The sequence below is a fragment of the Drosophila takahashii genome, chromosome X (assembly GCF_030179915.1).
Source record: "Drosophila takahashii strain IR98-3 E-12201 chromosome X, DtakHiC1v2, whole genome shotgun sequence".
In the NCBI taxonomy this organism is placed as follows: domain Eukaryota; kingdom Metazoa; phylum Arthropoda; class Insecta; order Diptera; family Drosophilidae; genus Drosophila; species Drosophila takahashii.
Window position 1 is genome coordinate 5025025 of NC_091683.1, and position 14183 is coordinate 5039207.

The following is a 14183-nucleotide window of genomic DNA, read 5'->3' on the forward strand; positions in this document are numbered from 1 at the left end:
GGGGGACAGTATTGGGCTGAATGGAGCTAAAACAGCGAGAATAAATGCGACAGTGGAGGCAGAGAATGAAAAAAAAGAAGAAAAAATCCAAAAAAACAGTGGAGCAAACAGACGAAAAAGCAAAACACAGACGGCAAAGCTTACAAACAAACAGATAAATGGCAAACATGTCATAAAAGGACTTCATACGCAATGTGCCCTCGGAAGAGAAGAAGAAGTAGAAGTAGAAGGGGTAACATCCATACATCGTGGGTGGTCTTGCGGTAGTAAAATGCTATATGGGCCATTTGAAAAATAAGGGGTGGGATGTGGGAGGTCGAGGGTTCGAGGCAGGGGACCATGTTGATTTTTAGGTTATTATAATTTTCATAATAACCGGAAAAGCGCACACACACGTTACCCAAACCAAAAGCAAACCATTTCTGGGCTTTTAATTACAACCTCTCCTTTTTTTATCCCCCCCTGCTTTTTAAATAGAAATAAAATATTGCTCTTGTCACATTCGGTGCGGGTTCCTCCGCCTGAAAATGTTGATTTATTACAAATTAGAAAATGCTTATGGCTTGCACTTTAGGTTTAGGTTCGTTATGACACAAGCCAGCAAATAGCAAATAGGGCATCAAAAAAAAGCACGATAGAAGCGAATAAAAATCTGCTGCTTGGTCACGTTTAGCTTTGTTCTGTATTCTGTATCAGGATCTGGGTCAGTGTTAGCAGCAGCGAGTACAATGAATATGAATGCAATGCTCAAGGTAATCACATCCACTAAAGGTATTACGACGCCCCTTTGTGAAGGTACAAGTAAAATAGTGTGGGCGGCAGGGAAAAGATGAATGAAAAATGCATTGGACTTAAGGGTCGAATATGTGTTACTCATTGTCTTTACTCATTTTCTTAAAAACAAGATAGTTCGACTTGCAAATATGTTTATACTACAAAAACGGGAGGCCTAATGCGAAAATAATATGATTTTGGTAATTTTCTCTTGTACTCTGGGATACAATTTTTTTTATAATTTTAAATTTACAAATTAAACTGTATAAACATTTTTATTATATAATTTACAAGTCAAGTTTGTTAAAATGCCAAAAAAATAACATTCTTGCTTAAAAGATTTTTTATAGGCATATATTTTTATAAATTTTTTTTTGTAGGTTGTAGAATTATGAAAATACTTTTTCCGGCTCCTTCACATCCACTTTTTTTTTTTTAGTCAAACCACAGCGATTACTGGCGCCATTCAATTGGCGGGCCAAATTGAACTGCAAGTCAGGGAGCGATGTAGACTATTACATGCCATTACTTGCCTTATTCGAGGCCCCCATACGCCCCCCTTAGATTTTGCCCCGCATTTTAAGGAGGCAATTGCATGGGCAGACATCGCGCCAATAGGGTTTATAATTGCGTTTGATTGATTGGCATTATAAATGCATTTAGACAAGCGCACGTCCGACACATCGGACAGAGCAGACAGAACAGACAGACGTTGCTTTTGCTGTTGCTTTTGCACAGTCGGATGAATTGAGAGATGGATGTCAGTCGGGCAGTCGAGTCGAGCAGTCAGACAGTCGAGCAGTCAGAGAATTGTGCAATAAACTGGGTTAAAGCTGGTCACAGTCGTTATCCAACAACACACCACGCCATTAGACAGATTAATTAATTGCGATAAACATAAATAAAAGAGGAGCGGAGAGGTGAGCGGATCAGAAACTGAAACTGAAACCGAAACTGATACCTCAAACTGATACCGATACCAATAACCGATATACACGCTTGAATGGGAGCGGATGGATGGACGGATGGCTAGCAAAGGCCGATACAATTAGCACCCCATTTCAGAGGCAATAAAGTTCGATTCACACACAGAGAAGTCGGAACTCAGAACCCAGAACTCAGAACCATTTGGATTGGATAGTCAGACAAACTGGCAGCAGTCTCGTTTTTCTACAGTTTTTTTTTCTATGTTTTGTACATTGGCTAGCTAAAAGCTTTTTCTAATTCCAAACTGCTTCTCGGACGTCACATATAGTTATGATAATTGACAGTTAGCACACAACCAATAAATCGACTTTATACTCTAAGCAAAGGCTCAAACTTTAAAAATTAATATCCTTTTTTAATATATTTATTTTCTTTTTTTAAGATTTCTTAAATTTAATTATTAAAGTTAAAATTCAGCAATATCGTAATGGTTAATTTGGTTTAAAAAACCGAAATTAGATTAGGCTTAAATCTAATTATGATTTAAAGCACAAATTTTTAAACATTTTTTTTAAAAAAGATTTCACTTAAAATAAAATTCGACGTCTAATAATGATATGTGTACCAGTCTTTGGTATCACTTTCCGCTCTCACAAATGCAATATATCCCTGTGTTCATTTTTTTTCTATGAGAATGCATCTTTTTGGTCAGATTTAAATTTCGATTCCGCCTTCGAGGCAGAGCGACATTGGGTGGGCGTGGCGAATAGACAGTGGGCGGCGGCGACAAAGTGCTTTTTTTCGATCCACAATTGCCCCCGTCGAGATTCGGCGTCATTTTTGCAGTGAACGTGCACTGCAATCTAGGCTTAAATCAGCCGAAGCCGAAGCCAAATCCATTTTCTGTAAGCCAGTAAGAAATAAAAGAAGACCGATTACCCTATATATTCATACTATTTTGATTTAAGCGAAAAGCTGAAGCTTTGTTGTGAAAACCAAAAGGTATCTAATGTTACTTTTACTAAAACTTTTATTTATTCAAGTGGCGAGTTAAGGTAGCTCAATACACCTAGAAACTTTTACGTATGTTAATAGCTTTTTTTTTGTGTCTCTTTTTTCCACATATTTATACCCGTTACTCGTAGAGTAAAAGGGTATATTAGATTCGTGCAAAAGTATGTAACAGGTAGAAGGAAGCGTTTCCGACCCTATAAACTATATATATTCTTGATCGGGATCACTAGCCGAGTCGATCTAGCCATGTCCGTCTGTCCGTCTGTCCGTCTGTCTGTCCGTCTGTCTGTCTGTATGAACGCTGAGATCTCGGAAACTATAAAAGCTAGAAGATTGACATTTTGCATGCAGATTCTAGGAGTTCCTACGCAGCGCAAGTTTGTTTCAAAAGGGTGCCACGCCCCCTCTAACGCCCACAATCGCTTATATACGATTTTAAAAATTTCCATATTTTGGAAAAGTAAATGCAGTTTTATTGTGTTTATCAATACCTATCGAAATGTAGAAGAAATTTTTTAAATCGGACCATTCGTTAAAAAGTTACGACGTATCAAAGTTTTTCTCCATCTCTTTCGCACTCCCTTTAGCTGAGTAACGGGTATCTGATAGTCGGGGCACCCGACTATAGCGTTCTCTCTTGTTTTTTTTTTTTTTTGTGTTGAGTGCGTTGGGTAATTTGAATCAACCCAAGTCCCTTAACCCACAAAGTGAGAAGCACGTGTGTGGCTAGACTTAGCTTGGGGCCAGGGGGCAATCTGAATCCGAATCCGAAGCTTTGATTATCCCGGTCAAAGGCGGAGGCGTTCTGCCACGCCCCCAAGTCCCACCCCCTCCGTAAGCCAATGTGGGCGGTGTTACTTTCCTTTCCGTACCGTTCCGTTCCCCAACGCCATTTGTTTTCGGCTCCTTTGTGATTTTTCCCCTCCATCTTGGCGGCGGCAGCAGTCAAGTTGCTCTATTAGGTATAGCATGAATAAATTTATTTGCCCCTGGAATATATGGGTAAGAAATGGTATAGGATGGTTTGGGGATGGCATGTCATGGACGAGGACGAGGACGAGGACGAGAGGACCACAGTGCACAGTCCGCTTTATAGACGCATGCTAAATATTTACCCACATCGAACCAAAGTGTTAATTATGTGGGCGTATGCTAGCGCTATGCGAGAGTGTCCGTTGATGTTTGCCACGCTGAGCTCATCAATTTACCGGGGGAAGCAACCAAAGCGACCGAGCAACCGAATGGCAACATGAGAACCGGCAGATGTTCGTTGTTCGGGGTTTTCCCCCAGCACCACGGAACACCACAGAACACCACGAAACACCAATGTGCGGTAGAAGTGCCAATTTAGCAAGATATAATTAATAAAACTGCTAATATTAAATATTTGTCCCTGAAATTTTCGTACAAAAAGGTTGTGCAGACTGCTGTTGTTGAGTTGAGAGGAAAGGAGGCCGGCCAGGCCGCATTTTATGTCCAAAAAATTGGCAAGCATTTGCTGCTTATGTTGTCGTAAAATGTTTGGTTTTGTGTTGTTTTGTTTTGTATTCATATTTTGTATTTGTATTAAATACTTTACCCAAGTAATACTTATTTTAGTTAAGTTGAACTCTTCAGTAGAAATTTGCATACCCGTTAATTAAAGCCTATCGAAATGTAAAAGACATTTTTCAAATCGGAAGATTTATTAAAAAGTTATGACCAAATAATAAAATTCAAGCAGTGCAAGCAGTCGCTTTGACTTCACGATAGATAGAAAAAGCCTTTTCAACCGCAACTAAAAAACATATCTGCGGATTATTATATGTACATACAATGTGTATTTATATCTAAGTCATATGACAAATACTTTTAATCTCAAGAGCTTGTAAATATTTTATAAAAATTACTTTTTTTTTTGTGAAAATTCCAACTATACGTCATATAAAAATGTACTTTTTAAGGCTGTGCAACCGAAAAAAAGCCAACTTGTTTGCTACTCTTTTTAATTGGCACTTTGGGTCGTAAATAAAACAATTTAATCCTGGGCTGTGTTTGCTGTGTGCCCACAGTAGTAGTAGCTGTTCATATTTTCCGCTTATATTTTTCGCCTTTATTAATTCAGCGCATTTTTTATTGCATAATTGACAGTTGTGATAAAGGTCACGGCACAGAACGGGTGGTGGTGATAGAACACGAACCTGCTTTCCAGGACACACAGCCTACAGAACGAACACTCGTCGACTTTTGAAGTCAATCAAAACGAAAAAGCAAAAAGTGATGGGGTTGAAGGGCCTACAACACTTTGGGCTTCGTTAAGAGCCATCCGCCTTCCTCCAGAAAGCCTTAACCCAACCTTCCCCCTTGTGTGACAGACTGACTAACTGACTAACTAACTGACTGACGGATTCCATAGACGTCGAAATGTTGTGGCATGACCGACCGACGACCGACTCCGCGTAAACTTTCCGGCTTTCCGACTTTCAGCCATCATAGATGACCTACATATGGATGAACATGCAATGGCCTCTGCCTGGACGCTTGTCTTTCGATTAAATATCCAATAAAAAATGAATTTCAAAAGTTATAACACAGGCAGTACAGGCGCACAGCTTGTAGATTAAATTATTTCCAATTAACCTCCTTCCATGATGATACAATATGGCATTATTAGTTGGGGGGCACTTGTGAAACCACCGATAAACCTATCTCTATAACTTTTTTACTAAACATGTTACTTCTTTTCTTTTAATTTCAGGTAAGCCCACTAGAATTCAGATGTGTGTGTACGTGTCTAGTTGTTGACCTTCACCTGTGCGGGACACAGAAAAGAAACATGTTTTCATAATTGAAATGACTAATGAATGACGTTCGGTGATTCAACCAGCACCAGCTGCATGCACTCGCATTTCGCATTTGATTGAGCGCCCCTCTGGCTATCAATTATTCCGCAAGTCGAGAACCGAGCACAGCCGGCTATAGATTATTAGGCCGTAATGGAGCCTGCCCGGTGATCGTGGACTATATCATCACGTCCGACTGGATTAAGTCTTAAAATATTCATTTAAAACTAAAGCACCAAAGTCATAAGGTAAACTGCACTGAGAAAACCTTAAAAACAGTATAACCGAAGGTTAACTAGTTAGGATTCGTTTTTAAGGAGATATCTTTATTTCTTAGGTCTTGAAAAACTGTAATTAGCCCCAATATAAAATCCATTTAAATGTATCGAATTTAGTCCATCAGTTGGTCTCCGACCAAAAACAACTGGAGCGCAATGTGCTAAAAGAAAATACAGCTGAACATGTGTTTTTTAAAGCCAACCAAGCCAAAGCCATTATTTTTAATAGGCCAGTGAATTTGGTTCATTCTGTTTATTTGAATATCATTTTCTACCCTGAGCTACTCTTCTCGCGATGCTTATACGAACAGGCAAAGAAAATATATAAAATCAAGAAGGTTTTCTTAAAATCAAACTTTGATAAACAAAAACTATAAACCAGGAATGTAACAGATTTACGAGGATCAATATAAAAAATTGTACCATTGCAAAATATAAAATACTCAGCTTAAGCGAGTGCTAACAGCAAAGAAACTGCTTGTACTGCTTGCACGCTTTGCTTATAACTGCTCATAACTTTTTATTGAATGGTCCGATTTGCAAGAAAATTTGTCATTAGATATTAAGCAAATCGAAAGTTTCAGTACACATTTTGAGTAAATCGTTATTCGTTATTCGTTTCTCCCAGTGCATCCAATAATTGTCCCCTTACTCGATGAGCCTTGTTAAGTGCGTGATTTTTTGCGCTCTTGCTTTGGATTTATCGCTGCACGATTCGGACCCAAAACTCCCCCGATTTTGAGTCCGGTCCACAAAACAATGACACAACGGGCCCAACACGTGTTTATCGCTGTCGTTAGCCGTTTGCCCTTTGCTGTTTCACTGCTTTACTGTTTTACTGTTTGACTGTTTGGCTTCACATCACAGCCGCCAAATATAGTTACGTCAATCATGTGTGAGAGGGAGTCGAGAGTCTGGTTTGCGGGAACAATCGGAGGTTACTGTAGCAGCGTAGGTCAAATGTAATCTATACCATGTGCCATGTGGATTGGATTCGTTCGTTTCGCTTTCCGTTCCGATTAACAGTTTTCAGTCGCTGGAAATTCGGGGAAATCAACATTACACAATTCCGATTTTGAATCTGTGTGAAGCGATCTAGCTGGGGAATATTTCGTTTTTATGTCGCTACAATTGAAACAAGTACAATATAATTGCCTCTGGCCACCAGACCACTCACCCATAACTAGGGGCTTACAATTTCAACATGGCTTTAAAAACTTTGTATGAGCTTGATTAGAAACAGAGTGTCGAGGCTCAAAACAAAACTAATACTGAAATGCTATATTTCTCAAATTGCTTTCAAACAATTAATATACATCTGTTAATTGTTGATATTTTTTTTGTTAAGTACACTTGATGATTTTCTCACAGGGCATTGGGTGAAAAATATTAACAAGTATTTTGAAGGTTTCTATCAGTAACGGATCCAGAATTTGGTTGTTGGGTAGGATTTTTAAGAAAAAAAAAATTGTTGCATACTTTTTAAATACCCAGATTCCTTTCATTTTTTACCCGGTTGGTGGGATTTATCACCCATATCCAGAATTTGGTTGTGGGAGAGGATTTAAGAACAAATTTTCTGTTGCATACTTTTTGAATACCCAGTTTCCTTTCATTTTTTAAAACATCTACATCAATGCAAAATATTTGTAATTTATCACATTTGCTTGTAATATTTTTAGTGACTTGAATGCGACTCGTAAACATGCAAAACTTTTAATTTGCACACCTAAGCCTGTTCTTTCTAGACTGTTTGTTATATGTACATTGTAAATATTTGGTTACTTACACATTTTTGTTGTTGTGTAGAAGAGCAAAGGGGTGGCTTGGCTTGGCTATTGGAAAGTGGTTGTGTGCCCGAGAGGCGTGACTGCATCCAATATCGGTTCGGTTGCACAGATAGCGCCGGCATCACGGCAAACATTTTACGACAGGCGGCGCAGACTACCAAGATTTTTCAGCCAGTTCGTCTCAGACGGAGGGGGAGGAGGTGGAGAACGAGGGGAGAAGAATAAGAAAAGGTCGCTGGGGATGCTCTGCCCTGCTCCTCCGACCACCATATCTGTGTACCACCGTGGACGGAATCAATATATTGACAGGGGCAAGAGATTGGTCAGGATATTTGAGGGGGAGAGTCATGTAAAGAGATGGCAATATTAATGTATGCTCGAAAAGAATCCACCTTGAGATTAAAAATGAGCTACAGCAAGCTGAAATTAAAAAAAAAGGGAAGTAAGTTAAATTCATAAATGAAATTGAGCTCCTTTGGTCCCATAAGAAATGTAAACGCAAAAGATATTGCAAAAACTGTATTTCAAAGGCCGTTGCACTAAAAGAAAATAAATGTATCAACAAAATAAACGAGGTATTAAGAAAGGGACATTTGTAAATTTAGTAAACATATATTTTAGCAGAGGCCGAAAAATCTAAATTCCTGCCTAGTTCTCGAAATATGAGCTATAGAATAAAAGAGATCATATATATATTTTAGGCTAAAAACGGAACATGTGCATGAATACAACATGCCATTTTATCAAACAAGTAAGGGGTATAAAGAATGAATTAAATTACATTACATTACACCTTGGCTTGGTCGCCGAACGAGAGAATGGTGGATGGAATAAGGATGGTGGAGTGGCATAGCATAGAAAAATAGAATGGCATCGTCATAACAACCGCAGGAAAACAAAACGTAGCAAGCATAAGAAAATGTAAAGAAAATATCGAATAAAACTCTACAAGAAACGGCCATCACTTGGGGGGCAGTTGAACAGAACAGTTGGAAGACGCCTCTTCTGCAACACCACCACCCTCCACACACCACCCACCATTGAAGCGGGTAGTTGGCTGGTGGGTGGGTGGTTGGTTCGATGGGGTAGGTGGTTAGGTGGTTGCAGGAAGCAACCGTTCAACAAAAAGAAATGAAATATGCGCATAAATTTCATATCGTTTTTATGATTTTCTTCTCTCGCCTCTTTGCTTAGTTTTTTTTTTCCGTAAATATTTTTTATCTCTATGGCGCTTCCGACTTTGTTATTATTGTTTATTTTTTTTCTTTCTTTTTTTTCTCAACCTTTCCCTGCTTTTTGTCTCATTTCGTTTCCGCCATATTCGATACTAGCTTTCCCATTTAACTGGTTTTCCAATGGAGCTTGAAATTTTTTTGAATTCCGTATTTGCCATTCAACTCTCGAGCCCTCAAAAGACGAATACACATATGTGCATCCTTTAAGTCGCAAAAAATAAAGGGGTAGGAGGTAGAAATTTCTGCGCTTGAAATAAAAATCTTATATTCGTGTTTGCCAAACGCCATATTTACAAAAAAAAAGATATAGTTTCTTCGTAATAAAAATATCATTGTGGATTATTGATTCGAACCTATACCTCAACCTACTTTTTTTTTTGTTATTTATGACAAACTTTGATTTATCTCTAAAAGACTACAAGAAATATTTGAATTTTAATTTTTAGAGAATTTTAAATTCAAACCTACAAAGAATTTTTTTTTTTAGTTTTTTATTATCCTTGAGATCTTGTTTATTTTCAGTGTACGTGTGCAAAGAAAGCTACAAATAGCATTATCGGGCATATACATACCGCATATTTGCATATTCCTACATTATTGATAACTGATTGCGGGGCCCACTCACTGTCAACTTATGGCAATTCATCAGTTTTCGGATCGTCCAGGATCCGACCCTAATGGATTTTGCGGGTATCCACACCTCTGTTGCTTTGCGGCCTCCTCCGTTCGTCGGTCATTTGTCGACACACTGCTCATACTCCCCTATACACAATCCCAGAATTCGCACAGAAATCGGACTTTCGGTCTTGCATTTTGTTTTCGTATTTTGCTATTTGGCTGGCTATCTCTATTCATTAAGCGAATTGAAAAGGAATACTACCTACAGTCCGGATTTTGTTGGTTTGGGAACGTTTTCTATTGGGGGGAAGGCCAGGCGGCGGGCAGGCATTATGTAAAAGGAATTTTTCATTTACGCACATTTCAATTGATGGCCAAGAATGCGACTTTTGCGACTATTGAAATAACATTCTGCTGGCTGCAGCAGCAGAGGCGATGCGATGCGATGCGAAAATCGAGAATATTTCAGAGGAGAGAGACACTAATTAGAGCGACTGCTCGATGGTCCATGATGGTACGACGAAATCGAAATCGAAATGTGTCCCGAGCACTCAAATGACTCGAATCAATCAAAAGGAAAACTTTTATCCTCATTTATATTGCTGCTGCTGGTGAAGTTGCTGCTGCTATTGCTATTGCTCTTTTCTCCTTTTCTGAAGCTGAAGCGAAAGTTCCAGCGTGTCCTGTCCAAACTCTCGGCATCGGCATCAGCATCATCGGGGGCACAACTTCCGGCCAAAATGGCCAGAATGGGAATGCGTGTTAGTCATTTTTGAGTGACAGCTGATGTGGGTTCGCAGAGTTTGAGTTGAGTAAAGCCACCGCCACCGCCACCACGTCTGCAATTTGGAAATAAGTTATTTATGACCTCTCAATTTCTGGTATTTTTCGGTCGAAGCCGTCACATTTGTTTAGCACACACGAGTTTATATGACTCGAGGCGAGGTCGGTCAGTCAGGAGTTTCCTCCTCTGCTGCGCTCTCCTCTCAATCACAATGTGTACAAATTGGGTTATAAAATGTGTATGGGAAAAACTGTTGGACGTTGGACAGTTCCAAAAACTTACTAATCACAGCGAAAGACCACTTAGTCCGGGTTAGAGAGCACAGGAGGTAAAAGCGGAAAATTCCAATATATAAGTAGATACGGGACATCAGGCCCGAAAAAGAAGATTATTAGGTAGTTTTTTGTGCCCCGAAAACTCACTAATCACAGCGAATGACAACTTACCCGAATGAAGAAGAATTTCACTTCATAAATGAGACATAAAGGCATAAAGATAATTAAGTAATCTTTTTTGACACATGTGTAAATATAAATGTTTAATTTAATGATTAAAGTGACACAATTGTGTTCAATATGAGATTAAAAGCCATGATTTGAATATGATTAAATATGTTAATTTTTATATTATTTATATTATATTCAAAATAAAATATCCTAGTATGGATTTGGAACCTCAGAAGATAATACACGGAATAATAATTTAAAGTAATTCTAAAATAAAATAAAAGCAGACAGTCGCTTGAAGTGGCGCCATCTAGGGGAAAATTCATTATTTGTTCATAACTTTTTAGTGAACGGTCCGATTTTAAAATTTTCTTTTACATTTCGATAGTTATTAATAAACACAACAAAATGGCATTTACAATCTTACAAAATCTGTACAGATGTGGGCGCCAGGATTGTTTAACGACCCCTTAAGGCGATTGTAGCGGGTATTTCGCAGTCGGGAAAAGCTCTCTTTTTCTTTTATTCTTTCGTGCCTTAGAACTGCAGTGGGCAACTGCAGTTTCAGCACAGCACAGGCATTGGCACTGGCCCACCAAAGTTAAGTTAAGTAAAGACAAAGAGACAAAAGCCAGCACAATTTTCACTTCAAGTGCTTTGTTTGACGCTGCGGCTGATGGCTGAATTGTTGAATTGTTGGAACTGGGTGGTGCAAGGGCGCGACGAGGGCTGTTCTGTGTTCTCTGTTATGTTGGGGTAAAAACTTTGGGCACGCACGGGCAATACTTTTCACTTTGTTCGTACTTAACGCTTACTTTCATCGCAGAGACAGCCAGCTCCAACCAACCATCCGTCCGTCTGTCCGCCACCTTAATAAAGGAGCGCGAGCGCCCTCGCTCTTGGCCGGCAATAAAAAAATAATTTAACAGTTTTCGGCTCGGGGCAAAACCCTCCTCCGCCAACCTCCAACCATCCTTCCAGCCTCAAAAGAGGGAAAAAACTATAGGCTCTTTGCTTTCCTTTCCTCTGGAGATGGAGATGGTGGACCTGCCCCATCATATATGAGGGACACTGGCAGCGCCCGGGGCATTTTGCCTAGGCAGGCGGCACGCAATGGGCTGCAAAACAGTTTTTGGACATTTCCGAATAGCGAGCGAGGAGATTTGCTCGCCAGATGCGATGCGATGCGATGATATCCAACGATGTGGCCTGCGAAAGTTTCAAGGTTACCAGCTACTGGCTACTGGCTACTGGGATGGGTGGTAAATGTTTTCTGCTCTTTGTAAATATCTGCCTTTCTTTATCTGCCATCGCTGCGGGTTGTTGCGCGCCGTAAAAGCTGAAGTTATGACCGACCGCCGCCACCAGGAGCCGTAGGCCCAAAAGTTTTCATTTTTATTCGGAACTGAATCCCCCACATCCAGAGATCCCACACAGAACAGCAACCCTACAAAAGTCGCAGCCTGGAGCGATACTGCTACTGAGTCATTGGCCGATTATATAATGAATTAATTAACGCTATATAGCCGTAATGCGATGGCAACTTAGCTTTATGTAATTCTAGATTTTAACATCTAAATATAGCTATAAAAGAGCACCTTTATTTTTCTGCCAACTCACCGTACTGTAAATACGATTTGGCGTAAAAATATGAAATCAAAATCCGAAATTCAATAATATTTCGTAGATGCAAACCAATAAGGTTTTTAAAATATTTTTTCTAAATTAAATTACTTTTTGAAAAGAACGATTATATGCAAATTTTAGATTATAACATCTAAATATATCTATAAAAGAGCAATTTAAATTTTCTGCCAACTCACCGTTCTGTAAACACTGTTTTACATAAAAATATGAAACCAAAAATCGAAATTCTATAATAATGCGTAGGTGTGAACCAATAAGGGATTTTTGCTATACTACTCGTTTCCAAATATATTTTCTAAAGCCATAGAAATTAAATTACCTTTTGAAAAGAACGAGTCGAATTTATGCAAATTTAAGAGGATTATTTCAAAAGCTGCCATAGTGTATAATCGTTTGATTTTAAACAAAATTCATATAGAAAAGGGAGGAAAAAAAAACGGACGGCAATTGTAGTTGCTGTAGTGCTTACTCAACTTTTCGAGCGACCGCAAAATCTGTTATTAGTGTCAAGTGGACTTGTGAGACACTTTGCACTCTGACCACCATCTCTCTTCTGTTCCGTTCTCGTCTTCTCTCGACTCTCCTCCCCGACGGCACTGTCAATCTGCACTTGGATTCTTGGATTCCCTGTGTCTTCTCCTCGCAAAAACCACCACTCCTCCTTCCAGCCAAGCCATAGTTGGATTAATACGAATTTGCGGCTGTGGCTGCGCCGCTACTGCTGGAAAACTTTTGTGTGAGTTGTAGCAAAATATTAAATTGCGGTAATATGGGGAGGGATGGTTGTTGCTGAAGAAGAGAAGGGACGGGAAATAGCTTTAAAGTGAGCTGGGGGAGCGTTTAGAGCACCACTCTTGTTCAAAAGTATAGTCGATAGTTCGATTTAAAAAGTTCCTGGGACTCCGGGACTCCTCCTTCAAGTTGTCAGCCCATAAAGTGGCACAAAAGTTTCGGCACACACCACTCACATATTTTGGCGACAAGTGGTCGAACGGAGGGACGGGGACAACATGCGGCGCGAGGTCAATCAAAATCAATTTGGCTTCCCGCCTTTCGAACGGAACCCCGCGGTAATCTCGCATTGTAAAATTAACAGAGTGCACATGATTTTTGATGGTCACACAAAAAGAAAACTTGTATGGTATGATATTTGATGATTTTATTTATTGAAAAAAATATTTTATTTATTGATCTCTATTCTTTCTATTTATTCTTCGAATGTTTTTCAAATTTCGATTTCTTTTTTAAATTTTTATGTCCAACCGTTTTTTTAGCAGGGGCTACTTCCTGTTTTGTTTTTAAAAGTTATACATTTAAATAGATTTTCTACCAAAAAAAAATTACTTGTTAAAAAATTTAATGTTCACTCATCAAAATGATATGAATATGGTAAAAATATATGTTTTGGTCCTGCAATTATTTTTTCATCTGTGCAGCTCATCCCGTTGATTGTCTCCTCGTTCAGAGTAAAGTGCAATTGCGGGCTTTTGCTTTCTCCTTTCTCCATCTCCATTTCTCAATTTGTTCAATATTTTTCACTTGGCACCCAGCAGGACTTTATTCGGAGGAAGTGAAAAAGGGAAATCCTTCGTATCCTTTCAAGGCTATACAATCAATCAATAATCCGCGCAATGTCTGAGCAGCGGCAGCGACATTAACAACAACAGAACACTTGATTTCAAGCTCAAAGGGGTTTTCAACTCTTCAACCCAGTCAGTCAGCAGTTCACTTCGAAATAAGCTGCATTCATAGGCACAAAGAGTGTGGACTTCTGGATGGTGAATGGTGGGATGGGGTATTGGGAATGGGAATGGGAATGGGCCAAGGTAAAAGCGGTCTTAAGATGCA

The 14183-nt window shown here is 39.2% G+C and overlaps 1 protein-coding gene across 3 annotated transcripts in view; it reads left to right on the plus strand.

The window, feature by feature from the left end:
- The window catches only part of kek5 (kekkon 5), a 120503-nt gene that overhangs the window by 46981 nt on the left and 59339 nt on the right, over positions 1-14183 (plus strand). Inside the window, exon 1 of one of the 3 annotated variants that reach the window (XM_070218698.1) lies at positions 5453-5785. The exons of the other annotated variants lie outside the window; for them this stretch is intronic. The gene's annotated coding sequence lies outside the window, so the exon portion shown is untranslated. Of the gene's footprint in view, positions 1-5452; positions 5786-14183 lie in introns of those variants that run through there. 3 annotated transcript variants of the gene reach the window in all.